Source organism: Pteropus vampyrus, unplaced genomic scaffold (assembly GCF_000151845.1).
Source record: "Pteropus vampyrus isolate Shadow unplaced genomic scaffold, Pvam_2.0 Scaffold410, whole genome shotgun sequence".
Classification (NCBI taxonomy): Eukaryota; Metazoa; Chordata; class Mammalia; order Chiroptera; family Pteropodidae; genus Pteropus; species Pteropus vampyrus.
The window spans coordinates 1,474,213-1,487,761 of record NW_011889191.1 but is presented as its reverse complement, the minus strand read 5'-3'; the positions used below and the strand labels follow the sequence as shown (position 1 = coordinate 1,487,761).

General features: G+C 36.5%; 1 pseudogene; it reads right to left on the bottom strand.

Annotated features, from left to right (window-relative positions):
• Positions 1 to 12,797: 12,797 nt before the first annotated feature.
• Positions 12,798 to 12,916, bottom strand: LOC111731929 (annotated as a pseudogene).
• Between the last annotated feature and the right edge of the window lie 633 nt (positions 12,917 to 13,549).

Sequence of the window (13,549 nt, the reverse complement as noted above, 5' to 3'; positions counted from 1 at the left end):
ATATATCTATGACAAAGTCAAGGAAATCTGGAAAATATTTCAGAAAGACCAAAAGACAGGCTACATGAAATAAAAGGTAAAAAGACACAGATAACCTGTTGGGTTCAGTGTCAGACTAATAAGTATTCAGAAGAGCACTGAAAATTCCAGATTTACAGCTGAGTGACTAAAGTAGCTAGCTGGCTGAAGAGGAACAATTAGGAGAAATTAATTGGATGCATTATATAAAATTAATTGGATGCATTATATGAAAATATAGAATTTTATGGAGCATAAAAGGCCATTGAGCTTAACTTTAGGAAGATTCTTAAGTGTAAAAGTAGATCCAAAATCCTGGGGGAAGAAAATATAATCTTAGCACATTGTTTGGCTCTTCAGTAGCAACTGTTATATAGTCATATTATACAAGTGCAATTTATTGGTTTTTAACTTTTAGAAACCATTTATAAACAAATTATGTAAGACTTCACTAAACTCTCAAAACATAATGTTAGGGCTTATCGCTTCAATTAGGATATAGAAATTTGCAGCAGACCTACCATGTTATTTCTACTATAATAAATCGACAAAACAGAAAAACTGAAAATTATCTATTTTTAATGCTGTTGGAGAATGTTAGACATACAGAAGCTTAAAGAAACTACATCTCAAGAACAAGAGATTTCTAAGTAAAAAGAAATCATTTGCCACCTTCCTCTCTGGATAGTTTGCCAAGCCTGGGTGCCGGCAAGCCAAAAACTAGGTCACGAGAAATAAGAGACTTAGTGACTTTGTGGCTTGGCTGACATATTAGACCTATAGGCTCCCTAAATACATAGCTAATTCTTTCTGCTTGCTGATTTTTTACCACAGGACTTTTGTGGGGCATTTGGCTTGGATAACATGGAAGACAAGTTCGGGTTGGAAACCAAAAAACAAAAACAAAAACAAAAAAACCTTTGTAGTCACAGTTCTTAGATTTTTCAACAGGGAAGAGATTGCAGTGTATACAGGAAATGTATCACCGTAAAGATATTTGAAACAAGTGGTAAGTTGAAACTAAGTAAAGCTGCAACCTAGCCTCAAATAACCAAACTAGTTCAATTACAGTTGGGATTGAAATGATCTTTTTCTTTTTTTTTTTTTTTTTTGCCAGTTGCCTCGTTTTGAAGTTCCCATCTGGGGAATAACATTTTCTTCAGTTTATAAGGTTCTTTCAAATATGCCTGGTATACAATAAACAATTAAGAGATAAGCAAAGAAGCAAGATAAAGTAAATACTAATCGATAGAAAATGCAGTCATAGAAATAGATTCAGGTGTTGGAATTAGTAGCAGGGACAAGTAGCTATCACAAATATGTTAAGAGGAATACATGAAAAATGGACAAAGAAATGGAGAATTTGAACAGATAAATTGAATTTATGAAAGAATAAAATGGACATTTTAGAATTGGAAAATATAAAACCTGAAATTAAAATTAACTGGATGATTAATTTTCTGGGTCAACAGAGTAGGTGCACTTTTTCATATTCTTCTTGCTAAGTACAATTAAAAACCCTGGACATTATATAAAAAACAAACATAAAAAGCCTCAGAAAGGTAGAGAAAAAAGAATAGACTAGTTAGAGACTTCAGGATCCAAAGAATAACGCAGTGCTGAACTTCTTAGATTTTCTTTTGTCTCCTATATCCTAGACTTGGAGGTGAAGGATCCAGCAATCCAGAAAGGCTAACAAGTGTAGACAAAAAAGTCCCATCAAAGCGTGCTCTCTCTAGCCAAAGAAATAGGAAAGGGACAGCCTAGCAAGACAATAACCACCGTCCTCCAGCCAAACAGCAGCACAGAAAAGACTGCGGACCCAACCCCATCCATACTAGCAAAGTTGAATGTAGAGCGAGGCTGCAGTGAGACACCCCAACACCCACTCTGGGCTAGTATCTGAGAAGGCAAAATAGGAAGCCTGGACTTTCACCCCCACATATCAGTAATGAGGTGCCCCTCACCTTCAGAGAAAGCTTAGTGATAGTGTCAGAGCTTTCACCATCAGCCAGTGGTAACGAGGCAACAGGGGGAGCTGGACCTCCCACTTTCTCCTAGCACTAACAAGGAATCCTCCTCCACCCGCTCCATTCCCAAGGTGTCGGTTGAGATTCAGCATGGAACCTGGACCTTCAAGTCCATGGGTAGTAATGAGGCAGTGCCACCTCCAACCTCTGGCCCCCACTGGAGTGGTATCAGAGAAAGTTAGCTGAAACAGGTTTTAATAAGGCCTGGAATCTCATAACATAATACAAAACTGTATGGTTTCAATCAAAAGTCACTCATCACACCAAACACCAAACAAATCTCGAAATGAATGAAAAGGACAATCAATAGATGCCAGCAGTGAAGTAACAGAGATGCTAGAATTATCTGACAAAGATTTTAAAGCAGCCATGATTTTAAAAAGCTTTAGTGAGAAATTATAAACACATATGAAAAAAAAAAAACTGAAAAAAAGTGCTAAGCCTCAAGAAAGAAAGTTTAGCAAAAAAATAGAAGATATAAAGAAGAACCAAACGGAAATTTTAGGACTGAATAATCAAAATGAAAAACTCAGTGGGTCGGCTCAACTGTGGCAGGAAAGTGACAGAGGAAAGAATCAGAGAACAAGAGGTAGAATAATAGAAATTACTCAGTGAACAACAGAGAGAAAATAATGTGGAAAAATTAACAGAGCTCCAAGGATCTATGGAACAATAACAAAATATCTAAATGTTGTGTCATCAGAGTCCTTGGAAATCACAGAAGTCAAAAAAAGTGGAATAATATTTATTTGCATTTAACAAAGAAAAAATTCATAGGAAATAAGAGAAAGGTTGGGTAAATGTCAGAAAAATATTTATTTGCCCCCAAATGTATTATTACATAGTAGAGTCCTCTAATCCTGAGCAACCGTGAAAAACATTACATTTGAGTTGCGATTTTTAACTACATGTTTCAATGTTGGTATCAATTAATTTTGGCTACGAATATGTCAGTACTTTATACTTGCTCCCAGGTTTCATCTTCGGTTCTCAAGTATTTTATTAGTTATATAATATTTAATATCTAATAAATTATATATTACATTTTAGATATTAAGCCTGCATTTACCTTTATGTTATACCATAATTATTGCAGGAATTAATCTTAGTTTTATTCAAATGCTTCCTTTTCCAGTTCTTTTACAGTGGGCTTCTCTATTCAAAGGTGTTTATTTTGTTTTAACTCTTGCTTTTTTTAGTAGTTTTCATAAGAAGTATTCATCAGATCTCAGGAGAATATGAGAGTTTTGATTTTGTTTATCTTTGTAGAAGAAATACATAGCCTGTTTGAGAATATTTTTGGTTGCCATTTTATTTGACTCTTATGTTGTCTGGGTCTGGTATTGTGGGCCACACCTTCCCTCAAAACCTTATAGAAAATTACTCCTTTGTTTTTTGTCATTGAATGTGCCTTTGAAGAAGTCTGAAATCAGCATAAACTCTTTCCTGCTCGAATTTAATATGCCATTTTAAACCAGAATTACCGAAGACTGCATTCTTTTTGGATTTCAAAGACAATCAGAATTTGTCTCAGTGAATGGTTCTTTGTCAAGAATTTGTCTTTGCAAAGCAGATCATTTCTGTTGTATTTCTATTGGAGTTTTCTCTCCACTCTTCACATACCCATTTACTTTTTTTTTGCTTTGATCAAAATTAGACCGCAGTATGTACAAACTTTTTGAAATAATGTCCTTATTTCAAAAAGAACTAATCACAAAAAACGGGGAATTTTTCCTGTGGAAATAAATGTAGCAGAGAATTGTGCAAATAGAGCATACTAGAGTACATTACTTTTAGGAAATGCGACAAATTTAGAAATAAACTCATAAATCAGTGGCTGCTTTCATGTACAGCAGCCTTTTAAAAGCACAAACTCTGAGGCATTGTATCTAGGATATGCAGGAGCTTGTCTAATTCTGAGATATATTGTTGCCCTCTGACTATCATCTAGGAGTCAGGAGAATTTCAATAGGGAATTAAGGCTAATCTGTTCAGAGTTCTTAAGGATAAAAAATATAAGTCTCTCATAACATACCGGATGGTTTATTTAATCACTTATTTAAACCATTGAAATTAATGGGGCTGGTCTTTTGTTCCAGAAAACTTCTTTAATGTTTATGATTTAACATCCTATCCGACACTGACCATGTATTTGCTGACATAAATTTAGTGCAAAATTGCCAGTTATTTTAATTTATGAATCGCTAGTACTAGCAGAATATGTAGCACAGCTGTTACTCAATATTAGAGGACATTTTCAACATAATTTTTCTACATGATTAAAGACTATTGTAGAAGCAGAAGCTTAAAAATCAGTTCCACAAGCTATTTTGCATCCGCATTGTTACGCTATGGTATTTGAAAAAAGGCAATCTAAAGGTGTAAGATGTGTATCGGTCCCTAACTTTCCTTCTTAAAAGCAATATTGCATAAGATTCTGGAGACATTGTTTACCTTTTTCATTTTGAAAGATTTGTTGTAGATTCAGTGCAACAACAAAAATATACACCTACTCTGTTCTAGAAACTAAACTGGAAATTGGCATCACAGATAACTGTCACCTTGAAACTCATTTGTTTGCAAGAAGAATACGATTTTTTTTTTAGTGAATTCATAAAATCACAAAATATTTAAGACACAAAAAGTGAATCTAGTATAATCTCCTTATTTTAAAAATGGAAATATTTTTCTCCATACTGTAGAAAGTCTAACGCAAGTTTTTAAAATAAGGCAAAAGCAACGACTGACTTACTGAGTCATTTCTTCAATAAATAAAAAAAACCCAAAGATTAACTGGCCTTGCGACAGGAGAATAACCTAGCCTGTCATCCTCATTTCTTTTTCTTTACACTTAAGTTTCTATATCTGTAGCTTACGATAGCATTTATCAGAAGCTTCGTGCAAGTGATCCCAATGTTGTTTCCTACAGGACGGGCTGACAACAACCACCACTGATTCTATGTAATGTTTTATATCAGAAAGCTTGCCATCAACTTTTACAGGTTCATTAAGCCATATTTGAGCTGCGTTTCTTTATTGAAATTTTCTTAGAAATGTCTAATCCAGTAATGAATCATGAAAATTATTTCCCATTGGTCAATTGTCTTATGTTTGTTTTTGTTTACGAGAGAGTGTGTACTTTGTAGGATTCTGGGAAGACTAAACTGTGGTAATTTCCTCAATTCTGTTTATCTTAGTTTAAGTGCAAAGAAATTTCCTGGGTTTGCCATTGAGAAATCTATATTTTGTTTCAACATTAAGATTGCCTGTTGGCAATTTGAACTGTAAGCTTTGTAAAGACTGAGCAATGAATCCCCACTTTGTAAGACAATAAATGCTAAAGACAATAATAATTTGGCAAAACACCAAATGTGACAAGCTCTTTGAACCATGTTTTCCACAAGCTCTTTCACATATTTCAAGGGTAAAGAATTGTTTTGTTCAGATGCATCATTGCCCATAAAGCCTTTTAACCCCATTTCTAGGACAGTGCAAATTCTTTTCAGTTTTTCTTCAAAAGTAGACATGCACTACTGTTTATTTTAATTCTTTTCCCCTACCTTTCAATGTTGCACTTCCAAGATAATAGTCTCAACTACAATATTAACCTGGAGGCTGGAGGAGGAAATGGCAAAGTATGTCTGTCTATTCATTCCTTGTTCTTTCAACAAATATTTACTGAATGCCTACTATTCACCTGGCACATTCAATATAAATGAATTAAAATATGTTGCCTGCCCTCAAGTAGCTCATAGTTCAGTCTCAACAGGATGTGTATAATTAACTCCAAGAAATAGGTGTTATGGCACGAACGATTCTAAGACCCACTGAGCCAACTGAGATTAATTATGAGCCTTTATTAGCCGGCCGGCTACTGACTCTCTACCAGGCAGGGTTAGAGGAGATCCGCCCCGAGCTTTCAGAGGAGACAGCTGATAAAGCTTAAGACCATATCCTGGTGGTCTCCTGAACAAGCCAGCAGATTACAGAAGTGGAAGTTGGTTGTTGGCATATTTTTGCCTGGAACAACAAACACCCTTAATTAACAAGTAAATGGATTACAGAAGCAGACATTGGCCATCTTCGTATCTTGTACAAACCTAAACTACACACAAGCAAGTAGGACAACTTCTGGTATCTAAAGCTATTTCTTCCCTGTAGTTGACTTAGCTAGTTGGCTCACTTGCAAATTTTCCACCCTTAACATAGGCACCAAGAGAATGCTTTTTAAAAGTACTCTTTATCTTGACTCTACATGATTTTTCTAGTATAAAGGCCCAAAATAGTGATACCTTTTGAACTAAGAAGAAGATATAGGTAGTGGGTCATCCTTTCAAGTCTTCTAAGATTCTGGACAATTTACATTTGGGTATGTTCTGAATGAAGAAATTACAGCAGTTAATTCAACTCCCAGCAGCGTGTAACTGGCTCACATGTGAATGGGGCTTACTAACTGAGGGGTGTCTGTGAGAATGAGGTTCATCATGAAGACTCTATGCAAAACCTCAATTCCAAACTTGTTTTAAAAGTCAAGAAGAAAGGTACCATGGTTAGTGCTGTCAGGTACTGTACAGAAATTCAGAAAACCGAGTCAGCAACTTAATTAAGTCCTCACGGGAGAGCATGTTCAAACCCTGCAATTTCGGGCCAGTGAGATTTCATTCTCTGTTGGGTTCTAACTCATATAAATTTCTTTGGCTACTTCAGTAGCAGAAGGATGAAAATTTGGTGCTTCGGGCTTCCATTTAAGTGTTTTAAGCAGATAACAAAGTGAAGTAGCTGTTTCTTAAAAATCATTCCCAGAACACACAGAAGAGAAACTGTCATTCCCAAAAGTCTAAAAGGAAGTATGCTAACACTGAGTTTTTGAGAGAGAAAGAAACAAAATCAATGAGAAGAAAGAATTCTGAGATTACTGTTTGAGTAAAATGTTCTGATTAACAGCAAAAATGTAATCCACTATACAGTAACATTTCAGACCAAAGCCATGATTTTACCAGAGAGGTTCCTAATGCACAGAGTGAGTATAATAATCAATTTTTAAAGTAATTTTCTAAATATGAAAAGAAATTTTAATCCGGAAGTTTATGATCTCTCTCAAATGTCACAACACAATGACAGCAGACATGTGCCTCAAATTGCCAGGAGAAGGTTACGACATCAGTGAAACTTCATCGTCTCCTCAAAGTCCACGTGTGCCCTTCGACATCATATTGCAGGCCAGCCCATGTTCGTGTGCACATCTTCAATTTAGCAACCTTGGTGCTGGACCTGGTTTTGTTTTGCTGTCAAGTGTTCTGCTATGGTGTCTTCTCTGCTGTAAAGTGTTTCCGCATTACAGTGTCCAGGACAAAGCTACTTTGTATGCATACAAACTCACTTCATGACTTTAAACTATTTTCTGTTCTACAGTGGTTAATTTTTCATTTATGCAGCACCTTACTGAAGAGTAGTCAACACAGTTAACAATATATTGTGCAACAATAAATATTTTATAGTATATAATCCCCACAATTTAACAGTTTTATTTTCTGTGTGGATCTGTATAAAGCTAGAATTGTTAACATTTTGTGAATTGCCCATTTTTAATAATACTCTATAATCACTATCAAACAAACGACCTGCACTTCAATGGGTGCTCCAGACATTAGCTGCTATTTCTGTGAAACCCAGTAAACTCTAATAAAGGTATTTTATGGACAGAAGTTTATTATTATTTTTAAAAGATATATTACATAGATTTCATCAGCCCATAAAAATGTTATCTTGAGAACAGTGGATGATTCATCTATTTCTAAATTACAGCACATTCCTGTCACTTTCACATGAGATCATTCTAATTTTTTTAAAAAATATAGTAGTTTAGACTGAGTCATGTTTCTCACTTTATTTCATTTGAATTAATGATGTTATTTACTTGGCACTTGATTGTATATTTTCCTCACATTCTATGAGATAGTTCATAAGAGGCAGCCAACATAATAAAGAAGGAAAATGTTATTTACTCTCTTACCCAATTCTCAGGAGCTTGGTGTAAATTCTACCCAATAAAATGTGTTTAGTTTATTTCTGTATTCCTTTAAGGCTCAATATACAGGAGCAGGCAGCAGGAGTGCTCAGAGTCACAGGCTTTGTAGGATTTTACTCCTGAGCACCCGCAGTGCTTGCCCTTGATCTGGGAAACAAACCTATTCTCAGCTCTGGAGTTTCTTGATCCAAGAAACAAAACTGTCTTCTGCCATGGAGCTTCAGCTTCAGTTCAGCTCTTGCCTCCCTAGCCCCAGGAGAGGCCCATAATATCACATAGCAGGAGTTCCAGTAAGTTGTGCACAGTAAACATTTCTGCAGAGCAGCTACATAAATTAAATGAGAAGTATGAATCAGGCAGAAGTTCTTGTATTTCTAGAAATAATTAAGTTAGCCTCTATCAGCTAAATCACAACCCATCAACCCAGACGTGAGCCTAGTGCAAGGCCAGCGTGCCCACAGTTTTGATGGGAGTGGCCGTGCAGCCCAAGTGGTCAGAAGGAAGAGAACAACTGGCATCAGAGCAGCAAGGCAGCCTTCTCTTGGTGCACATTTCAACATCAAGAGCTCCTTGCCATACTTTTGTCATCAAAAGAAACAGTGTGGAGTTGAGCAACAAGGCTAGCTTGCCAGACACCTCAGGCCATGGTTATTTACAATGGCAAAAAGCTTGTGGATCCAGGGTTGTTACTATTCATGGGTTGAAAAAAGAAGGCATTCCAGCGCCCTCTGGCTTTGCCTCAGTCTGGGACCGATAGCATTTAAAGTTAACATTTCGAATTCCCATGAGCCATATGAAGGTAGCTGCAATTGACCATTGTGAGGTTTGAAATTAGCATCTTATCATGGGGGAAAGCCATGAGAATTAGCAAACTTAAATTGTGCTAGGCAATCCTAGGTAAGCCACTTGAACAATTTGGGTCTCGGTTTCTCCATTTTATACAACTCAGATGCAACCAGAAATGCCCTGACCTTTAGGATTCAGATGAAATATGGTCAAATAGGGCTTGCTACAGTCTGAATGTTTGTGCCTCACCTCAAATTCATATGCTGAGATCCTAATACCCAAGGTTGAGGTATTGGGAGGTGGGGCCTTTGGGAAGTGATTAGCTCATGAAAGTGGAGCCCTCAAGGATGGAATTAATGCCCTTATTAAAGCGGTTCTGAGAACTAGCTGTTCCCTCCCACCATGTGAGATAAGACCCAGGAGAGGGTCCTCACGGGACCACACTGCCACCCAGATCTCAGACTTCCAGCCTCCAGCACTGTGAGAAATCAAGTTCTCTTTCTCATAAGCTACCCAGTCTCTGCTATTTGTTATAGCAGCCCAAATGGACTAAGAAAGGGCTCTAAACTTATGTTTCTATCATTCTTCCTTGAGATTTGGGGAGGATAGAGTAGATTACATTGTCCTTCAAACCCTGCTTAGCTGGTTGTCTGTAATTATCCACGACTCATCTGAGCTGTCACAGTTCTGTATTGACCAAACATGAAATTCATCCCCTTTGTCTTTTTATCCACAATGTAACCACAATTACAGTCCGACAACAACAAAATAAAGATAATTAAACAAACAATTACCACCCTCATAAAAAAACAAAACTAACAAATAAAAGAAAAAAACAGCAACCACTCTAAGACTTTTTTATGTAGAGCTGAATTTAGTGAATGCTTTGAGAGACAGAAAGGACGCATTTCAGCAACACACACCACTTAGGATTGATGATTGGGTCTTCTCTTTCTTAAGCTGTCCTTCAGCAGCTGTTTACACCAACCTGAGCTCCAGCCCTTGGCAATGTTCTTCTCTTTTCCTCAGTCTACTTTGTCCCTAACTGCTCAAGAGGCTATTTTTTTTTTTTTTTTAAGTACAGACCTACACATAACCTAAGCTCAGCACCCTATGGGATATCCAAAAACTCTATATAATATTTTCATCCTAACAAAGGTTCATATGTTCCAGATCTCACTATTTTTACCCCCTTAACTGAGAAGAAAAAGATGTATTTATTTTTATAATAACTTGATTTTCAATGCTCTTCCACTCTCTTTTCCTGTCACATGTTATATGAGAATCTAATGCTGAATTATTTTTAAGGTTTCTACTTAAGAGTGTGACTGACAACGCCCAGTGACAGCAGAGACATGGAGGAGGGGGGCTGTGGGACAGCAGCTGTGGAGAGACATCAGAGCTACCAGAGATACAGCCCTCAAACAGCTAGGGGCAGTGACAAGGAAACACTCTGGTCTCTCTTTCCTCCTGATTTTTGACTTCTTGCTGGTGCCTCCCATTGGCCCCACAAACTGGAAGCCAGCAGACAAGGGATCCCAGTGGCAGCAGTCCACAAGAGGCTGACCTCCCAGTCACGCCACAGGGCAGAGAAGAGTGAAGAATGTTTGGTGAGGCAGACAAAGGGCCACTAACCATGAAGATACTTCTGAAGGTTGGATGCCTCATATTTTACGAACTCTCATTTAAAAATCCCTCCTTTAGTGCATGTGATTTGAACATTTTCCTTGTTTTCCATTTATGTAGCAAGCTTCTGTTTATACCAATTTTTATTCATTTGGTGAGACATAATGCTGTATATAAATAATGATTATGACAAAATATCAAAAATTTTATTAAAACAAACAAGAATTGATTTGGTAAACCTACTCATCTGCTAATCTTTTAACTTTATTAAATAATCAAAAATTCTGGCATTGATTTGTTCTTTTAAATTTGTATTTATTATTTCTGATTGAATTAATGTATTGATATTTCAATTTTTAAAAATGATAAATTTACAGAATTTATTTTGTTTACTGCCATGAATTAAGCACTGCTTTTTTTCTGCCTCCTGTCTCCCCTTTCATATCTGTATCCTGCATCTTTTCAAAAACGATTTTGTTGTTCAAGATGATAATAGTCAATTTCAGTTTCTATAAATAATTAGATTTAGGCAGGTCTTTTATGAACATATCTTAATATTTCATATTCATTATTTTCAAATAATGTTGATCTGTTACAGATAAACTTGAAACATGAATATCTCACTATGTATTTATTCAACAATTATCTATTGAACATCCATACCATAAAAGATATTAATGGCTAACATTTACTGAATGTTTAACATGTGCCAGTGCATTAAAGGGATTATTTCGCTTGACTCTTGCAATAACTATGTAACAGGTTTCATTATCATATTTTTCATGAGGAACAGAGCAGTTAAATGCCTTGCCCAAGGTGCCAAAGCTAGTGAGTTGGTATTTTAATTCAAAGAGTCAAGTCCAGAGGCTATGTACCCGATATGTTTTACAAAAATATAGTAAAGTATAGCTCTGCCCTCAATGAGTTTACACACTATTGGCACAGATGAGAGATCCACAATTTATAGCTCATGGGCCAAATCTGACTTGCTACCTAATTTTGTAAATAAGGTTTTATTTGAACACAGCCACACACATTTGTTTATTTATTGTCTATGATTGTTTTTGTGCTGCAAAGGCAGAGTTGAGTAGTTATGACAAAGACTGGATATCTTCAAGACCTAAAATAGTTACTATCTAGCCCTTTACAGAAAAGTTCCCCAAACCTTTGCATAGATGTCTACAGAATTAACTATACTGAAGGCAGTATGTGTCAAGCGTTATTTTTTTAAAGTTCGGTTGGATTGCACTGAATAAGTGTATTAAATTCAGCTTGAAAATATGAGAAGGAGGGAGTTTTTATAAAGAGGACATTATGATTTGACCATTGAAAAGTGAGAGGAATCCATTGAAAAGTGAGAGGAAGCCAGTGCTCTGGAGAGAAGACCAGGTACTGTAAATCTCTTCCCCTATCTTAAGAAGATTAAGGCAATTCTTTTTATGTTTTCTCTCCATCACCACCCTTGTCAGACCAACAGTCACAACGTGTTTCCAACTCTCTCTCTCAGAGATCAAGAAATTGTACCAATATGGTGTCTCTTTGTCTTCACAAAATGTTCCAGAGATTGGTAGGCAAGTACGGCTCTTTTCCCTCTCCTGAGGATACCAACACTTATTAATATGAAGGTGGAACCACCCGGCTATTCCCAAGGTTGTGTTTTGTCCAGCTCTACATTACTGATTATCCTTCTAGGACAAGCACATCTTCTGTTTCTGACTATCTTGTGGACTGGTATCCTGCTGGTGGCTCATCTCAAAATGATCTTTCCTTTTCTCCTAAGAATTAGTGACAGTCCAATTGTCTCTGGTTAACTGAAAATTCCTTTTTAAACTCTGATCGTTTCTTAAAGAATATAACTCTTTGGAAAATTTTCAAACATTTATGAAAATACAATGCAAGATAAAGTGGACATAAGGCACACTCTGGAAAGTCATTACCAGAGTTACTCCTACTGAGCAATACGAAAACCAAAAAGAGTCCATTGTCAGAATAAGAAGGAAACTATGTGGGAGACCACAAAAACTGGGAAAGAGATGAATCTCGAGTCCCCAGATCTTACCTGGAGTGCCTACTTGCTCAGAGTGAATATCTAACTTATGCAGCTTTATCTTCTCCATTTGTTTTACTGCCTATGCATTTCCGGTTCATCAGTGTTTACTAAATATGCAACACAGCCCTGAGTTCTTTTTTTTTTATTATTATTATTTTTACTTTTTATTTTTTTAGGCAAGGCAACCAGCCCTTGGTTGACTTCACAGATTGCTGCAAGGACCTTGTCAGCTTACAATCCCTTATTTTTTTATTTTTTATGCCTACAGCACCTGGTCTTCCTGGGTGGTCTCCCATCCAAGTACTAACCAGGCCTGACCCTGCTTAGCTTTCAAGATCAGATGGCGTTGGGCTTGTTCAAGGTAGCATGGCCGTAGACACCCTGAGTTCTTAAACAGAATTATTACTTTCACTTTAAACAAGAGCTATGTGAAACACAAAAGGAAATACTTTGTTGAGTAGGGAGAGAATTAACAGGAAGTAGAAGGGGAGGGAGAAAGCTGAATTGTGCAGTAGGAAGAGCACTTTGGCTCTAAGTCCAATCAAATATTACTTTTCTGGAAACAAATGAAAGGTTGGCAGGAAGGCAGTTTCAATTAGGAATAAAGCATAGAAAAGTGTAGTATAAACTTGGATTCCTGCCATGACACAAAAGATTTTGGGAATTAGAACAAATTTTCTTGACTTACGCATATTCATTCATAAATCAAGTAAACCGAAGTGACTGACTGGCACTATGGAAACATAAATATACTTGTAATTGCCAAATTTATCACTTGATAGTTCTGTCTATAGGCCTAGTTTTGATCTGTATCCATTCATTATATATAAGTCAATGAAAGATGATTTTTGTTATAGGCATCAGAGTTTAAGTCTAAAAAGAGGAAAAGAGAAACCACATGCCTGCTAAGTGGGGCTGAGAATATATATAAGAACCAGTTCTGGACCTTGAAGTGAAGGACCTAGGTAGGCTTTCTACTTTGACTTCCAGTGTAAACTTTTTTTTCTCTGA